The 18,119-nt window shown below is 48.0% G+C and overlaps 1 pseudogene; it reads right to left on the bottom strand.

Moving 5' to 3' along the window:
- Window positions 1–484: 484 nt before the first annotated feature.
- On the bottom strand, window positions 485–17,551 carry LOC122704994 (annotated as a pseudogene).
- Between the last annotated feature and the right edge of the window lie 568 nt (window positions 17,552–18,119).

Below are 18,119 nucleotides of genomic sequence, written 5' to 3'. Positions count from 1 at the left end.
CCATTCAGGACACCCTCTCCAGACCCCAGCTGGAGGTGCTCTGCCCCCAATGCCCACCTGGGTCTCAGGAGGTTGCAGGGATACACCCTGGGGGGTCTCTTCTCTGGTCCAGGGGAGCATCACACCAGCCACGCTGGCCCACTGCCCATAATAAATAAGGAGGATTGTCGGCACCTGGGTGAGTGATGCTGTGGGCACCTGGACTGCCTCGTCCTTTCGAGATTTGGTGTGAAGTCAACGCAGAAGGGGAACCAGCCAAGAGGGATCCAGGTAGCAGTAAACCCCTCTTCACAGGGACCCTGTGAAACCCAAGACTCACTCTGCCCACCCTGCTCTGACTTTTCGGAACTGGCCTTTATCATTCTCTGGGCATGAGGTGGGAAGGACAACCCAGTCTCTCTTCCACCTCCTGAGACCCAGGTGGACAGTGGGGGCAGCAGCCCTCCACCTGGGGTCTAGAGAGGGTTTCCTGAATGCACAGGGCCTAACCGTTCAGTGAGGCCGGCCCTCGTCCACAGTGCGCTGACCTGCTGCAGGGTCTCGGGTTCCCTGGCATCCAGCTCACCCATCGCCAACCCCAGCTTGGTGTCTTGTGGCCCCTCACTGGTGGGCACCCAGCAGGTGAAAGCTGCATGCCCAGCGAGAAGGAGGAGAAGCCGGTGGGGCAGGGGTCCAGCGTGCAGTGTCCAAGGCCCCTCTGCTCCCCCAGGAACACCCAGCCCCGCCTGCTGTGGGCTTTCTCCTCTTTAGTGTCTTTGTGGCTGATGTTGCCAAACACCTTCCTCTGGAAGAGAAGGCTCCATGACCATGGAAGGGGTGGAGGTGAGGAGGTGCTGTAGCCCTAAACCCAGAGAGCTTCAGAACTAACTTCCCTGAGCCCTGAACATACTGCCTGTTACATCTGTACCAACTGAGGCCAAGATCCAGGCAGATTCTCTGTGGAAACAGTTTCCCGGTCCAACAGGCGAGCTCTGCCCTCACCGACTCACGCAGGGTCCCTGAGCCATTGAGGCCAAGCAGAGCCGCACGCAGGTGAGGCTGGTACAGCCACAGGGCCGCCGTGGTCAGGATGGAGCGTGCAGCGGAGACAGCTGGCTGTCTGTACCATGACTGCTGGTGTCCTGTGTGCCCGTGCAGGGCAATCCTGGTGAAAGGTGGGGCCTGGCCGCTGTCCTGGGGACAGGATGCGACCTCAGAGAGCTCCCATCCCCACTCCCCATCCCCCAGCTCTGCTTCAGAGCATGGATTGTGGCTTTTGGCAGCTCCCTGGGCTGGGAGGCTGTGTAAAGCATCAACCCCCTTGCTCAAGGTCAGCTGAGACCCCCAGCTCTGGGGTCACACACCATCTGTGCCACCATCCAGGTCATCCCACTTCTGTGAGGGAGGGCCTGTGTGGGGCTGTGGGTGATGGGGGATTTGGGGGTGTTATGGGCTGGCCCCAGGAGTCAGCTTTTTGAGGGGAGGGGAGGGAGAAGCTTTGACCTGCTCACCCTTCCAGGGGATTCCAGTCCCAGCTCTGGTGGGAGGTGCAGGTGAGAAGCCTCTGCAGGTTTCTGGGTCCCCACCATTTTTCAGCTGAAGCCCCTCTGCCTGCACAACCCCTAACTCTCCCTCCCGTGGCCCCGGCCTGAAGCCACAGAAGATGGGGAGTTTACGTGGCTTCCCTTCCTGTAGGGAAACCAAGCCACAGACAAACACCTTCCTTTAAGAAAGCATAGAAACCCGAAAATAATAGTGGGTGGTTATCACTGACGTGGTTCATGTAGAGACGCTTCACAAGCCTGGCACATGGAGGGAACTGAGGGCCGTTGCCCCGAGTCCTGGACTTCGCACCCTCCGCCCCCGCCCCGTGGCCCAGTCTCCCCTTGGTGTCTTCTGGTGGCCGGGCGGACTTCAGCCTCCTGAGCTCCTTCTGGAAGGACCAGGCCAGGGCAGAGGTCATTCACAGAGGGGAGGGTGTGGTCGACCTTAAGAACCCCATTGCCCCCACTCTGTGTCGGAGCTCAGTTCCGGGTCTGAGCAAGCGTGGCTTCCTGGTGCTGTACCCACCCTCACTCACCCAGGGTGGGGGGGCTTTGTGTCCACCTTGTCCCCTCGTGCAGCCTGGCCACCCTGGGACCCGTGCTGTGTGTGCATCTGCTCTGCTCACAGCTCACCCCGGGGCCCATCAGACTTCACTCATGACAGGGAAGTGTAAGGATGAACTTTTCCATGGTTAAGAATTTCAAGGTTGCGACAGCGTTGCCCAGAGCGAACGGGCACAGGTGTGAGGCCCATGCATAGAGAAGCTGCGGTGTGGGCTTCAAGGACCCTCCATGTGGGGGTGGGATGGGGGCCGGACAGGGATTTTCTGCAAACGCGGCTCCAGGCTCTCTTCTCGGCAGGGGTGACGACTGTGGGCACTTCCTGTCTGTGGAGGGGCCCTGGGGCTGCCCAGCTCAGCAGGAACGGCAGGGGTGGGAAGGGAGGTCGGCCTCCCTTAGCACCCCTGACCTCACACCCCCTCATCAGGGCAGCCCAGTGCCTAAACGGCCTCTTCCTCGTCTAGCTCTGAAGACCTGGAAGGTGTGGGGGCTGAAGGACATTCAGAAAACAAATTGTGTAAAGCAATTATCCTTCCATCAAAAAATTAAAAAAAAGATTAAGGAAAAAAACACAAAGGACAGCAAAGGTGTGGCTTTCGTTCTCAGCCAGCCTCTGCCAGATTCCGCTTGTGCTTACGCATCAGACCAAAATGCTGGTGCTCCCACCCCGTATCACAGTGAGGTTAGAGACACAGAGAGGTTGAGCATCTTGCCTCAACTCACACAGCTGCTGGGGGCAGGGCTGAGAACTGGACCCCTGAGGTCAAATCTGGAGTCCAGATGCTGTGATGACCCGGAGGGAGCGGCAGAGACCAGATGGCCCATGCTGAGCCAGGCGCGCACATACACACACACACGTGCACGTGGCCTTCACCTTTGCGGCTACAGAAGTCAGAGGAAACCAGAGGGCAACCAGGAGAGGCCAAAGGAGAGCGAAGGCTATAAGGAGGAGAGGCCACACTTCCCAGGAGGCCAGGGAATTACCTTCTCTGGTGAGTCTGACTCCACTCTACATTCCTCTCCTTGGACCCAGGAACTGACTGTCCAGTGACCTAACTGACTTGGCTCCAGAATTATGCCTTCCCAGGGGTTCAGCTTCGACTGGACTCCACTGCTGTCAGTGAAAAGGGGGGAATGAGTACATAGTCTGGGCTTCAGATTTGTTTGGAGAAAAAATTTATTAGAAGAGAAGTACTAATAAACCACGAAGGCAATTGGCATGAACATCTCCAGAACACTTAAGAAACCCTCTGCTGTTTATCTACCTCCTCTCCTGTCACGAAAGTGGAAGGTCTATTTAACAAGTAATTCTGTGCTTATCACACTCTTTCTTTAAAATATTTATTATCTGCTTATTTATTCGGCTGTGCTGTGTCTTAGTTGCAGCCTGTGGGAGCTAGTTCCCCAATCAGGTATTGAACGTGGGTCTCTGCATTGGAGTCTTGGCAATTGGACCACTGGGAAGTCTCTCGTGATACTTCTGGGGATAGTAACGGGTCTCAGACCTCCTCTGAGGCCCCCTTAGAGCTGAGGCATGGGGTGGCTGCAGTAATCCTCCTGAGGCTAAGGTGTGGTTTGTTGGTCTTGACTCACTCACACTCCCTGCAAACATAGGGCTACTCCCCTGTGTGTGTCCTCTGGTGTCTGATGAGATGGGTCTTCTGACTGAAGTTTCGCCCACACTCCCCACAAACATAGGGCTTCTCCCCTGTGTGTGTCCTCTGGTGGGTGATGAGGATGGACTTCCGACTGAAGCTTCGCCCACACTCCCTGCAAACATAGGGCTTCTCCCCTGTGTGTGTCCTCTGGTGGGTGATGAGGAGTGACTTCCGACTGAAGCTTAGCCCACACTCCCTGCAAACATAGGACTTCTCCCCTGTGTGTGTCCTCTGGTGTCTGATGAGGGCTGACTTCTGACTGAAGCTTCGCCCACACTCCCTGCAAACATAGGGCTTCTCCCCTGTGTGTGTCCTCTGGTGTCTGATGAGGGCTGACTTCTGACTGAAGCTTCGCCCACACTCCCTGCAAACATAGGGCTTCTCCCCTGTGTGTGTCCTCTGGTGTCTGATGAAATCTGACTTCTGAATGAAGCTTCGCCCACACTCCCTACAAACATAGGGCTTCTCCCCTGTGTGTGTCCTCTGATGTCTGATGAAATCTGACTTCTGACTGAAGCTTCGCCCACACTCCCCGCAAACATAGGGCTTCTCCCCTGTGTGTGTCCTCTCGTGTGTGCTGAGACTTGACCTGTCCCTGGAGCCTTGCCCACACTCTCTGTACATGACTCTCATAATCCCTGAGATCCCTGCCCCCGTGAGCAATGGGCCTGTGTCCTCTGGATTCAGTTTCTGGCTTGTGCTGGGCTCTTCTCTCATTCTCTCATGCACCCCAGAACCCCCCATTTGTACTCCGGGTGAGTAGGAAGAAGCCCTTGAAATCCTCTTCAGCCTTATGCTTTTCAGCAACGGTTGGGGCATGGCCTTGGCCTCCTGACTCTCAGGTTTGTCGCTCGGGCTGTGTGGATCTGAATATCGCTGATTTTGATTGCCTGGCAGGGATCCTCTGGTTGGAGGAGGTCTCTTTCAGATGGGCTCAGGAGGGTCTGAGAGGGGTGACTGCGTTTGATGTGTTGGCTGAGGAATTTCTGACTGGAGAAGGCCAGAGAGCAGGAGGCACATGGGTGGATCTTGGGCTTCGGTTCTGCTGAAAGAGGAAGCTTTTGGTCAGGTAGCTGGTTTGCCGTGGTCAGGCCCTCCCCACTAATCATTTAAGTGTTGAAAGTGCATGATTTGTCTCCCATCGAGTGTGTCTTTACAGTCCACGTTTCCGCTCCACTCTTATTCTCTACATCTACAGAAATCCAGGAAGTTGGTGACAGGGGCCTTTTCTCCATATCACCCAGATAGGGACCTTCCAGCAGAATCAGAGGCAGCGTCTCTCCTGATAGAGGTGGATCTGTAGTGACTTTCCCTGCGTGTAAGTGTCTGAAATGTCATGTCACAGTGGCCACAGATATTTATCCTACTGAGGGATAAGACTTGATGTCTTAGGTGGAATCTCCTTAATGGTTCCCTGTGAGGGGAAAGGGTCTATTAAGTTAGGGGCGCCTGGCCTGGAGCTCTCTGCATGTGGGAGGCAGCACAGGGGGTGGTTTCAGCAGGTGTGGGTAAATCTGACTTTGTGGCTCCTTGCTCAAAGAGCAGCCTTTGTGCCAATCTCTGCAGGAAGTGGGTTTGAGACTGGACGAGACCGAGCGGCCCAGGTCCCACTGTCTACAGGTCTCTGGCCCCTGCTGCCCCAATTGGTTCACAAATTGCTCCTCTCTCAGTTTCCCATAAATCATAAAATAAAGGCATATCCTTTCTCCAGCCTCACCAGTACTCATACCTCATTTATTTCATTCAGTCTTAGTCCATTTAACATGCACTAGGAAGCCCTATTTAAAAATACATCTCCAGCCAGATTCTTCACACCCTCAGTCCAAAGCATCTTCAGACAGCCCACTCTCCCCTCATATCTGGCAATCAACTGACCTCTGAGGGGGCTCCCTGCTGATGTCTCGTCCCCAAGATGAACCAAAGCATCGTCTTAGCACAGAGAACATGCTGCTTGCAGCTGAAAGCTGCGCGGTTGTTCTGTGTCACCCAGGAGGACCCCTGGGGCCTGCACGTGGACACAGGCCCTGAGGCTTCCGTGTCCCATCCAGCCCCCTTCTCTCCCTCTGTGCTTCCTCCTGCGACCCCTGGCCTGGCCTCTCTTCCCGGCCTTGGGGCTGCAGCACTGGCTGCTTCCCTGCCCGGAATCCTTCCCCATGGGTGTTATCTCTGCACAGACCCTGCCCCACCGTCCTGCACCACACCCCACCCTCTGCTCACGCTGACCCGAGGCACGTTCCCTGCGCTGGTTTTCCTCAGAGCACCAGCCCCTGTCTGGTGTGAAGCCCCTGCTGCCCCAGGGCAGTGGTTCTGTCTGTTTCGGTGCGTGGAGCCCTGTCTGGCACAGAGTGTGAACTCACATGACAACAAACTGGAACAGTAACTGAATGCACATCACTGTACATGTGTCGCTTAGAAATGGGAGGAAATGAGGAAGAAACAGGTAAAGGGCAGAGAGCTGGTAGGTGCCAGAAGTGTTGCTTTTTGCTTCTCAGCCTTTCAGCAGAAGGTGATGTTACACATTTTTTTTTGCATGAAATATTAAAAATTAGAACTAACATATTTAATGTAAAAATTTCTCCTAACAATCATATGAAAAGAATCAAATTCTGAGGCATTTTAATTGCAACTCAACTTCCTTTGGACTGGATTGTACTCTGCTTTGAAATCGGACCACGGAGGCTCCCAGGATGGGGTGGGGTGCTGGAAGAGGGCTGACACTCACCTCTCCCGGTCGCGAGCTCACTCTTCCCCCTGCTGTTCCGCTTGATGCCAAGGTCCTGACCATACTCGTCCCCGTACCAGACCAGCAGCTCACAGCCCGGCCTGACCACCTGGCAGGTTCGGTAGAAGATCTGCCCGTGATACTGGAAGGCCACCAGGTTCTGCTCCTCGTCGTCGCGGGCACAGTTCACATACCTGGGGGCGAGGCCGGGAAAGGGAAAAAAACCTCAGGTGATGAGTGCCCTCCACTCTCCGACCATGCCCAGCTCCTTGCCTTCCGCCTCTGAGGCCGCCCCTCATGTGGACCTTCTGTTCACACCTTCGACCAGGCCATGTGAACTCCCATGCCTTTCTCTCCTTACCTAATTAGCCATTTTCCGGAGCCCAGTTCCAGACTCATCTCCACCTGGACTGTCTGTGAGGCTGGTGACCTCCAGCTCCTCTAAACTCTGAATTAAGTTCTCTTTCATCCACAGGACTTGGTGCTCCTTGGCTAGCATGCAGCCCTCAGCATTCACCCCAGCCTGCCTTCTCTCCCGAGGCTTTCTCCCATCTCCCCATGTGTATCCAGGGTCCTATCCGCTTGCTCACCCCCTCCACAGAAACTTGGAGAGAGCTCAAATATAGCTTGAGACACAGAACAGTAATAGTTTGTTCACTGTCTGCCTGCCCTGATGAAAGGAGAGGCCCTCAGAGAATGGCCCTGCTCAGGGCCATGCTGCCCCCCATTCCTTTTGAGGCCTCAGGGCCCACTTGTCACTGGAACCAGGCCTGAGGAGGTTGTTGCCCACAAACAGTCAAGGTCTCCTGTGTTAGGTTATCCTGGTTCTGTGCAGTTATTCAAAGATAGAAGAAATAAGGTTACTGTTCCTAAAATCAATTGGCTAATGTCTGTTTGCAGTATGTTCTCCAAAAGGACATGGGTTGTGTGATCTGCTTCAGTAACGAAGTGCACTGTCTAAACCGAAACACAAAATGCATGGTAAATGTCCATTAAGTGAGTTAAAGTGTCCCTGGTGAATCTAGACTCCTCAAGTTGTTTTCAAGTCCACCAGTTTTGTTCAGCATATAGACTTGTATCTTGACGGCACATGCCATATTTTTATTTCCTTCTTTCTAGTGTCTTTTGAAATGAAAGAGCATGATATGGAGGGAAAAGAGGAAGGAAGATGTGAAAGCTGTTGAGGGAGCCAGGTTGAGAAGGAAAGGGGCGTGGGATGGAGGGAGTCTCAATGTCTACACACTGGAGACTCACTGCACTCACCTCATCCAGTTGGCCCAAGACGTGTCCTTTCCATCCACATACTCGTAGCAGTTCCTCCTTTTGGTGATCTGAGTGTCAGAAAAAGAGATACAAGCTTTCCTCTTTCTTTTCTTTTCTTTTTTTTTTGGTAGGAAGCAATAGAAGAGCTATTTCCCTCTGTAGTCGTTGGTGCGTTTCAGCCTGCATGGATTCACCTGCCGGTCAGACCACACGGTAAGCCCCTTACTCATCATTCCAAGTCTGAGTCTCTTGGTTCATTGAAGGCAAGGGCTCCACAAGGGAGGAGTCACTTCTGTGTGTCTGTACTACTGTGTTCCCACCTCTCCTCAGACCTTTAGATAGAGGTCCTGTGTGTGTGTACGCTGTGGTCCCACCTCTCCTCTGACCTTTAGATAGAGGTTCTGTGAGTGTGAACCAAGGTGTTCCCACCTCTCTTCTGACCTTTAGATAGAGGTCTTGTGAGTGTGAACCAAGGTGTTCCCACCTCTCCTCTGACCTTTAGATAGAAGTCCTGTGAGTGTGTACCAAGGTATTCCCACCTCTCATCTGACCTTTAGGTAGAGGTCCTGTGAGTATGAACCAAGGTATTCCCACCTCTCATCTGACCTTTAGATAGAGGTCCTGTGAGTGTGAACCAAGGTGTTCCCACCTCTCCTCTGACCTTTAGATAGAAGTCCTGTGAGTGTGTACCAAGGTGTTCCCATCTCTCTTCTGACCTTTAGATAGAGGTCCTGAGTGTCTGTACACTGTGGTCCCACCTCTCCTCTGATCTTTAGATAAAGGTCCTGTGTATCTGTACATAGCGTTTCCACTTCTCCTCTGACCCTTAGATAGAGGTACCTAGTGTCTGTACACTGTGGTCCCACCTCTCCTCTGACCTTTAGATAGAAGTCCTGAGTGTCTGTACACTGTGGTCCCACCTCTCCTCTGACGTTTAGATAGAGGTCCTGAGTGTCTGTACACTGTGTTCCCACCTCTCCTCTGACCTTTAGATAGAGGTCCTGAGTGTCTGTACACTGTGTTCCCACCTCTGCTCTGACCTTTAGATGGAGGTCCTGAGTGTCTGTACACTGTGGTCCCACCTCTCCTCTGACCTTTAGATGGAAGTCCTGTGTTCACGCCCAGGGCACAGAGTACACAGGGCTGACCGTGTCATTGCTGACAGTGTTATCACCATCTGTGTCCTTGCATGTAGACATGAAGTACCCCCACCACATAGAAGCCATTAGAGGCCAGAGGACAGGGAAACGGGTGCTTCTCACCAGCCAGGCATATCCACTGTTGGCGGCCTCTTCATCGTCTGTGATCTGGCCCTCATAGGGGCCAAAGTGCAGGCCCAGCGGCAGATCGGATGCCTCGTTACACACTCCAAGCCCAGCGTCAGGGATGCCCGACAGTCTGATGCTTAACCCAGGGGGCAGAGTGAGGGCTAAGCGATTGGCATGCCCCTTTTCCACTGCACAGTCCTTTACAAAGGTTGGGGGCCCATGGGCAGCACAGCTGTCGATGAAGAAGTTCTGACACTCCTCACAATCTGGAGGTGAGAACAGGGATGAAAGGAGGTATAGTGATGTTGCTGGTCATAACGTCCTTCAGAAAGAACTGGGGCATTCATGGCATTTGGCCTCGATCCTGCACCCCAAGTCATAGAGGAAGGGGATGGCCGGGGGACCAAATGGTGAGGTGAGGTTAGTGGACCAAGGCCTCGTAGCCCCTTCTCCGTGAGTGGGCCAGCGGGGTCACTCACAGAGGTAGTCGTCATCCTGGGGCTCGCTGACCTCTTGGTACACATGGCCCTTTCTTTCTCGTAGACAGTACCTCTTCACTCCAGTCTCCTTTCTTCTGAGTTCTAAGATAGAGAACAGAAGCTAAGCAAGGCTGGTGGGGTATGGGGAGTTAGCCCCTCTTTTACCGGAAAGTATGAGATCTCCTACCTGTCCATCTATACACTTTGTTAAAACTTTCTTACATATATTTTTCAAACTTTTACTTTTGTAATTTTATGCTTTAATGTTACATTATTTATTTCTTGGCCACACTGCATGGCTTATGGGAACTTAGTTCCCTGACCAGGAATGGAACCCACACCTCCTGCAGTGGAAGCGTGGAGCCTTAACCACTTAACCCCCAGGAAGTCCCTTCTCTATATTTTGTTTCTTTTCCCTTTAACTACAGATTCAGGATACTGAGGCTCCACTGACCACAGATGCCCAGTTCAGTGATAGCTTCCTGCACTTCCCCTTAGTAGGTTTAACTTCCCAACCTTCCTACTTAGGAAAAAGTTCACCGACACATCTACTCAGAAAATATATGTTAAGGGCACATGACACGTTAAGGGCACATGAGCAGAGTTCTGGGCATAAACACTAATAATGCTCGGTTCCCATTATCACAGCTGGGTTTATCGAACTACTTGTAGGTGTCAGACTTTTGCATTTAATGTGAGGCTTTCAAGCACTGTATGAGTTATGTATCCTTATCCTCACTTTACAGATAGCAATCAGGACCTCAGAAAATGTATAAGATTTTCCCAAGGCCCCAGTGTTAACCTCATGTCTCAGATCAGTCCACCTTAAACCCCGCCTACCCAAAGTCCATGCCACACACCTAGGCCATACTTATTAGTTTTTCTACAGGGATTAGCGGAACTAATTAGAGGAACTCCCCAAATTTTCTTACCGACTTTATGTCTGGGGTGCTGTCCAGGGGTCCTTGCTTTTCTGTGATGGGGCACTGGTTTCTGAGCCTGCTTGGAGCCACTTGTCTTTAGCGATTTTGCTGCTCCTGGCAATTCCTTCAAACTAGATTCCTTACTTAATGGTGCCCTGGACATTCTCTTCCATGTGAGTAAAAGACAACATGCATTTCTTTAGTTCTTTAGGACTTTATGAAGTGTTTTCACATGCATGACTTTAGTTAATACTTTGACAGTTCTTGGAAATACCTGATTTGGGGGTGGGGGTGGTCTGAACATTGGAGTGTAACAAAGGGACCTAGATGGATAGTGAATCAAAACTAGAATTCATATCTTAAGGTTCTTCCCCTGCAACTTTCAGCATAAAAGTGAGAGCAAGGCACGGAGAATAGCTGGAGGTCAGGGAAAGAGGAGGGTAACGTCTGGTAGTGAGATCCGGGGGGTTTATATTAATTAGTGGCCCTTTGATGGACAAGGAAGTATGAAAAATTACAGAGGGGACAAACCACATCTGGAAAATAAGGTGACAACGCAGTGAGATTAAGAAGAGAAAAGACGATCGGCAGAAACACATTTAGACAATAAAGAAAATGAGATGAAAGTTGCAGGTTGCCATGTCCTAGAGACAATGTTTGGAATTAAAGTAGCTGGTCTCATCAGTTCTCCTTGAACAAGGCTGTATGACTAGCTGATTCTCCTCAGTTTCCTGATCCATGAATTGGTATACAGGCTAATTCTTAATATTATAGTGGACATGAAATTTAATAATCTTCAACAAATTGGTGTGTGAGCTATTTAATACAGTAAGAACGTGAGCGTACATCCCTGGTATCAATTTATTCCCTAAACTGCATCTATATTTGAAGTCTAGCTCACAGATACTATCTTCAGCATTCTTTGACCTTTCTACTCCTAGTTGAATGCTCAAATGTGGAGTCACTCATTCACAAAACATTCAGGGTCCCTCAGGGGCTTTGAGCTGGGCCTGGACTTCTGAGAATGAATGGGTGTGGGCTAGCCTCCCAAAGCTCACAACACAGGGGCAGGCTGAACACATGATTCCAAACAGGAGAGTTGCCTATTGGAGCTCAGAGGAGGAGCTGTTACTCCCTCCTGCAAGAATGAGCATTTGAAATGATGCCCAGATATGAGTTTCTACTCAAAAGTGGGTAATCTATGTGACATCCTTCTGTTATTTTCTTATTTGTTGCTTTTCAGTCATGAACCTGAGGCTCATCAGGGTTGCGAGTTGCTTCCTCTTATTGGAGTGGGAGGCTCTGAGGTAGGGATCCTGTCTCCTTCTTCATCTTGGACTGTCCACTCTACAAACTGCCCAGCATGTCCTTAAGCTTCCCTTAGTCAGATGTCTTAGCATATCCCTCCGTAGCACAGCACAAAAGAACTGAGGTTGAAAACATCTCTCAGATGAGTGATATAAAGATGTATGAATAAGCTTCATAGAACTATGGAAGTTTTAATCAGTTTGTAAGGGGTTTAGAGAAGGTGCACTGGTTTAGATTGCACTACCAATGATACTGTGATCTCAGACATATAATCAAATGTTTTTTACCTCATTTTTTGGATGTATAATGGTGATAGCTATATACCTACTTATAGGTACTGTAGGATTGATTTAAGGTTTAAGTAAGTTTATTCACATAAAATGCTTAAAGTCTGAAATATTATGAAAATAGTGTAACAACAGAACTGCCTACTACTGCTGTTGTTCTTACTAACTGTAAAGGTGGTGATGGTATCAGACAGTGTGCTAAAGATTCAGGGCAGGAAGGCAGCCGTCTCCAGGATCTCTGTGTTTTCTCCTATTCTCACCTGTGACTGGATCCATGAGGAGGATATTTTGGCAACAGGATTTGGGAAATTCTCACCTTCTGGTGTTTACTGTGCTCCACTCTGAAGGCCATCGAAGAAGGTTTACCTAAAAAATGGTGAGAATCAGTGTTTTGGTTGGTAAATGTTTCCAAACTCTGGGTATTCTAACTAAGGACACATAATTCTAAGCCAGAGAGTGACAAAGACAATGATTACCAAAGGACGAATGGAAGATGATTTCTGTATCATCAACTTCTGTGCTTCCACTGGGACCATTACATAATTTTCTTAAAATTTAAAAAAAAAATATGAAACTTCATCTGTGCCTCATCTGATGTTCATAAACTATCTAATAAATTTAGTAGCCTTTCATGACAAAAGTACTTGTCAATATAGAAATAGGAGGAAGCTACTGCAATATAATAAAGGTCATATATTGAAAGTCTACCTCTAACATCCTAGTCATCAGTGAAAAGCTGAAAACTTCTACGATCAAGAAAAACAGGCAAGGATGCCTGGTATCTACATTTCTGTTCACCATAATATTAGAACTCCTAGCCAGGGCTTTAGGTTAGAAATGGAAACAAAAGGCTTCCATTTGGAAAGAAAGAAGTAAAATTATGTCTGTTCACAGGGGCTTGGTTTTATGTGCAGAAAAATCTTTAAATCCACACACACACAAATCCTGCACAGAAAGTTGCACAGTACAAAATCAACATTCAAATATCTTTCCATGCATGAAGAATGACCATTCCAGAAAGGAAAGTAAGAAAACAATCCTATTTATTTTTTATTTTTTTAAAGCTATACTGAACAGCTAAATTAAAAAACAATATATTTATTTTTATTTATTTGTTTGTGCCAGGTCTTTGTTGTGGCATTTGGGATCTAGTTCCCTGACTAGGGACTGAACCCAACTTCTCTGCACTGGGAGTGTGGAGTCTTAGCCACTGGACAAATAATCTTATTTATAATAGCATTGAAAAGAATGAAGTAATTAGGAGTAAACTTAAGGAGATGAAAGACTTATATGTTGAAAACTACAAAATATTGCTGAAAGGAATCCGACATAAATAAATAGATAGGTGTCTCATGTTTATGGATTTGGAGGCTTAATATTATTAAGCTGTTCATACTACCGAAAGCAATTTAAAGATTCAATGCAATTCCTATTAAAATCCCAATGGAACTTTTTTCAGATATAGAAAATCCATCCAACAGTTAACACGGAATCTCAGAGCACCCCAAAAAGGCAAAGCAATCTTAGAAAGAACAGCAAAGCTGGAGGCCTCTGATTTCCGAATATACTACAAAGGTACAGTAACCAAAAGAGTGTAGATTTGGCAAAAAATGTGTGCTTAGTCGCTCAGTCTTCTTGACTTTTTGTGACCTTTTGGACTGTAGCCCACCAGGCTCCTCTGTCCAGGGGATTTCTCAGGCAAGAATACTGGACAGGGTTGCCATTTCATTCTCCAGGGTATATTCTTAACCCATGGAGAGAACCCGCATCTCCTGGGTCTCCTGCACTGAAGGGAGATTCTTCACCTGCTGAGCCACTGAGGAAGCTGGCTGGCATAAAGACAGATATGTCAATCAATGGAACAGTATAGACAGCCAGAAATACTCTTGGATACATGGCCTAATGATCTTCATCTAGGGTGTCAAGATAATGGGGAAAGTTTAATCCCTGTAAAGAAAGGTGCTGGGCAAACAAAATAACCATATGCAAAATAATGAACATCTTACATCTTGAAGAAAAATCAATTCAGAATGGATTAAAGACCTAAATGCAAGACTTGATAAGACTCTTAGAAGAAAACAAGGGTGAAGCTTCAGGACATTGAAACAGCAATGATTTCTTAGATATGGTACCAAGTGCACAAGTATTAGTAACAAAGTACAAATAGACAAATGAGATTAATCTTAAAACCTCTGTGCAGCAAAGGACACTGAACAGAGTTGAAAAGGCCACCTATAGGATGGTAGAAAATATTTGTAAAATATGCATCTGATAAGGGGTTAATAAGCATACACCAGTATGAAAGCTAACTTTAAGCCAGGAAGAGACCCTGATGGACCATGATGGAACCTTGATATCAAATTTCCATGCTCCTGCATTGTAAGAAAACAAATTTCTCTGTTTTAAGGAATGCAGTCTTCTTTGTTATGGCAGTCTGGGCTGACTAACAGTGAGAGAAGGAATTGAATAGACATTTTCCAGAGAAAATACACAAATGGCCGACAAACATATGAAAAGATGCTCAATATTACTAATCAATAGGGAAATACAAATTGAAACCTTCTGCGATGGGCAATGTGTATAAGAAGACAAAAGCAAGTTTGGTAAGGATATGGATAAATTGGAACCCTTATACACTATTGTTGGCAATTTGAAATGTTGCAAGCTTTCTAGAAAACAGTATGGAGTTTACACAGAAAGTTAGAACTGCTGTATGATCTAGCAATCCCACTCAAGAGTGTATTTCCATAAAAAATTTAAAGCAAGATATTGAATAAATAGTGGGCACATGTATGGTCACTGCCTCATTATTCCCAATGGGCAAGATGTGTAAGAAATCTAAATGTTCATTGGTGGATAAAAGATAATGGTTATATATATGATATATGTTATAGCTCTTATATCCACATGCACACAACGGAATGTTTTGAAGCCTTAAAAAAGAATTCTGTCCTATGCTATATCATGGATGGGCCTTGATGATATTATACTATGTGAAATGAACCAATCAAAAAAGACAAATATTGCCTGATTCCACTTCTATGAGGTATCTAAATGAATCAAATCCATGGAAACAGAAAATAAAATCGTGGTTGCCAAGGGCTGTGAGGAGGAACAGTTGGAGAATTGTTACTCAGTGGGTTAGGACTTCAGTCACGCAAGATGTGACATTTCTACAGATTTGTTGTATAGCAATGTGTATATATATCCCTGGTGCCTCAGCAGTAAAAAATCCACCTGCAATGCAGGAGATGCAACAGAGGCAGGCTCAGTCCCTGGGTTGGGAAGATCACCTGGAGCAGGAAATGGCAACCCACTCCAGGATTCTTGCCTAGAGAATCCCACGGACAGAGGAGCCTGGTGGGCTACAGTCTATGGGTAGGCAGAGTCAGACATGACTGAGCCATTAGCACTATGGCAACTAACACTAACGTGCACATAGTTACCAACAGTGTGCCATATACTCAGAAATTGTTAAAAAGGTAAATAAAGACGTGCAGGCGTATGGTGAACCGAGGCATATGTATTCCCTATGAAGAATCTCTCTTCATGTAAAAACCTTTGCAGACAACCAAATATTTATTTTCATGTCCCTTTCCCTAGTTTTAATAGCCTCAGGGAACAGAGGGACTTCCCTGGTGCACAGTGGATGAGAATCTGCCTGCCAATGAAGAGGACACAGGTTTGATGGCTGGTCCAGGAAGATTCCACTTTCTGCGGGGCAGCTAAGCCTGTGTGTCACAAGCTACAGAGCCTGTACATGCTCTGCAATGAGAAGACACTCACCGCAACCAGAGAAAGCCCATGGACAGCAATGAAGACCCAGTGCAGCCAAAACTAAATAAATAATTCTTAAAAATCTGGGAGAACAGAAATCCATAGATGGAGAATCATAGAACTGTCTAAATTGTTTTCTGCATTCTAGGCAGATTAACTTTTCTAAACTAATTCAGCAGCAGAAGAGGAGGTGAGCTGCTCACTTCCACTTTATAATAAGAAGTGTACTTCATTTTATTTACCTGATGCCATCTCTGGTCAGTGAAATGTGGGAAAGATCATGGAGAAAAATAGTTCTCTCCAACGTTTCCCAGAATCAAAATAAAGAATTAGTTTAACCTTAGGGTAAAAAGATCATGGGTTTTCTTTTATATACATACAGAAATAATCTTGACATAATATGATAATCATTTCCTCATCGAAGAGGTTTAATCCAATAACCAATGAGATTAGTATTAAATCTGTTTAGTGAATTTATTTCTAAGGTTTCTTTAACGGCCTTTCACTAAGAATGTTTAGCAAAAACACTTCTTTGTAAAAAGAATGATAAATTTTAACCATAAAACTTTTGAGAATTACACTGGAAAACCTATACATTCATCTTCATTCAGACTTATATAAATATTCAGCCACAACCACTTCAGAATGCTGAAAATTATGTTTTCTTTGCTAATGGCTGAGATGTAGTGAGACCTAAGCCCAGGCTGGTTTCAGGAAGACACCTCCACATCCTCCTGGCCTCTCACCTTCCTGCCTTGGTGTCCATTCTTCATCAGAATCCTCAGTGTCATCTACCTGGGGTTTGATGACCTGCCTGCGGTGATGCATGAAATCCGGTCGAGTGGCTTTGAAACCTGGAAAGAAGCAAAATATTTGTCCTAAGAAGGAGAAACAAAGCATAGAAGCAATGGGAAGTGTCACAAAGTCAGGGAATCAGTGGGATGGACTGGGGGAATCTAGAATAAGGCAAGAGGTGAGCTCTGCACTGCAAGGTCAACCTCCCTTTGGTACAAAACTGTAAACATTTCCTCCAGGTTAGTCTCCACACAAAAGGGAACTGTGAGCAGATGAAGCACCTAAGAGCCAGCAAGTGAACACTGAGGGTGAAGACCTGTTTCATGTTTCCCAGGCTCACAGGCACCCAGCACTTCCTGTTACCTATAGCAATCAGCGCTTCGTAGTTTCTTTTCATATTCCTATATCGGATTTTTTCCCATTCTCCCATCTCTTCCCATTGTTCCTTGGAGAAGTATACGGAGATGTCTTTGAAAGCATCTTTGGCCTAAGGAAAATAATAGATTTCATCAGTGATTTACTAATCTAAGTCAGACCTTAGAGCTGGGCCTTCTCCTCCACCTTTTGTGCAGGGAGTAGCCTGAAGCTACTGGATGGTCTTTGTGAGACCCGGGATGAAGGCTTTCCTTCCTGACTGTGTCCTGCCTAACTGAACAAACACTGAGCATTTTCCTAACTCTCCCTGGACACAGGGCAGTTGACGAAGCTAGTGTCCTGTTTTGCCCCACTCCACCCCACCATCTCAGACAGGACCAGGTATGCCCATCCTGTGTACAGTCACAGGGGAGTTCACTCAGTTGCCTGGGCAACCAGTCTGTGGTGCTTCAGGGACCAGCGCCGTGTCCTTCCTATAGAGCTGGCTTAGAGCTCAGCTTTGCCGCCTCCAACTCTCACCGTGGGCTTCCACTCTCTTGTCCCAGCATCTCCCTCAGTGCTCTCCTCTGGAGACCTGTTCGGCCTCATGGCCATTGGAGTGCTCAAGGCCAAGGTGCCTGTGGAAGAAGAAGGTGCTGAGATAGCCCAGACCAGTGTCCAGAGCCTGGTCTGTCTTCCTTGGGTGGAGTGTCCAGGGCAGGAAGGTGAGGGGAAAGTCAGGGTGAGGGTATTGTTGGGATGGACGGATCCTGACTAGATATGACAGATCAGCCTAATGTGAACTAGATTTGGTTTCTTTGGTTCCCTACAATTCAGCCCCTCTGAGGGAAGGCACTGGGAGGGATGTGTCTGTGGGAGACGGAGGGATTTTTAATGAGACCCGGAAACCCCTAACTGCTGGACTGGGGTCAGGGTGAAATCAGGGCTCTGTTCCGGTGCAGCGGAGGGAATGTTTCTCCAAGAAGGGTTTTGAGGATCTCCTCCTGCAGACTCAGAAAAATCTGGGCATAACTTAGGTTCTACGTCTAAGGGACAAGTCGCTCGGCTTGAGGAGATCTGGGTCCCACGGGCTGAAGTAACTGGGGTCCTCAGACAGATGGGACTGGGGATCTTTTGTCTGATGTAGAATGTGCAGGGTGAGAAAACTTGGGATCTGTGAGGCTGAGGAAATCGGGGGTTT

Source organism: Cervus elaphus, chromosome 12, assembly GCF_910594005.1.
Source record: "Cervus elaphus chromosome 12, mCerEla1.1, whole genome shotgun sequence".
Classification (NCBI taxonomy): Eukaryota; Metazoa; Chordata; class Mammalia; order Artiodactyla; family Cervidae; genus Cervus; species Cervus elaphus.
Note: the sequence above shows the minus strand (reverse complement) of the source record. Positions and strands in the feature narration are given on the sequence as shown.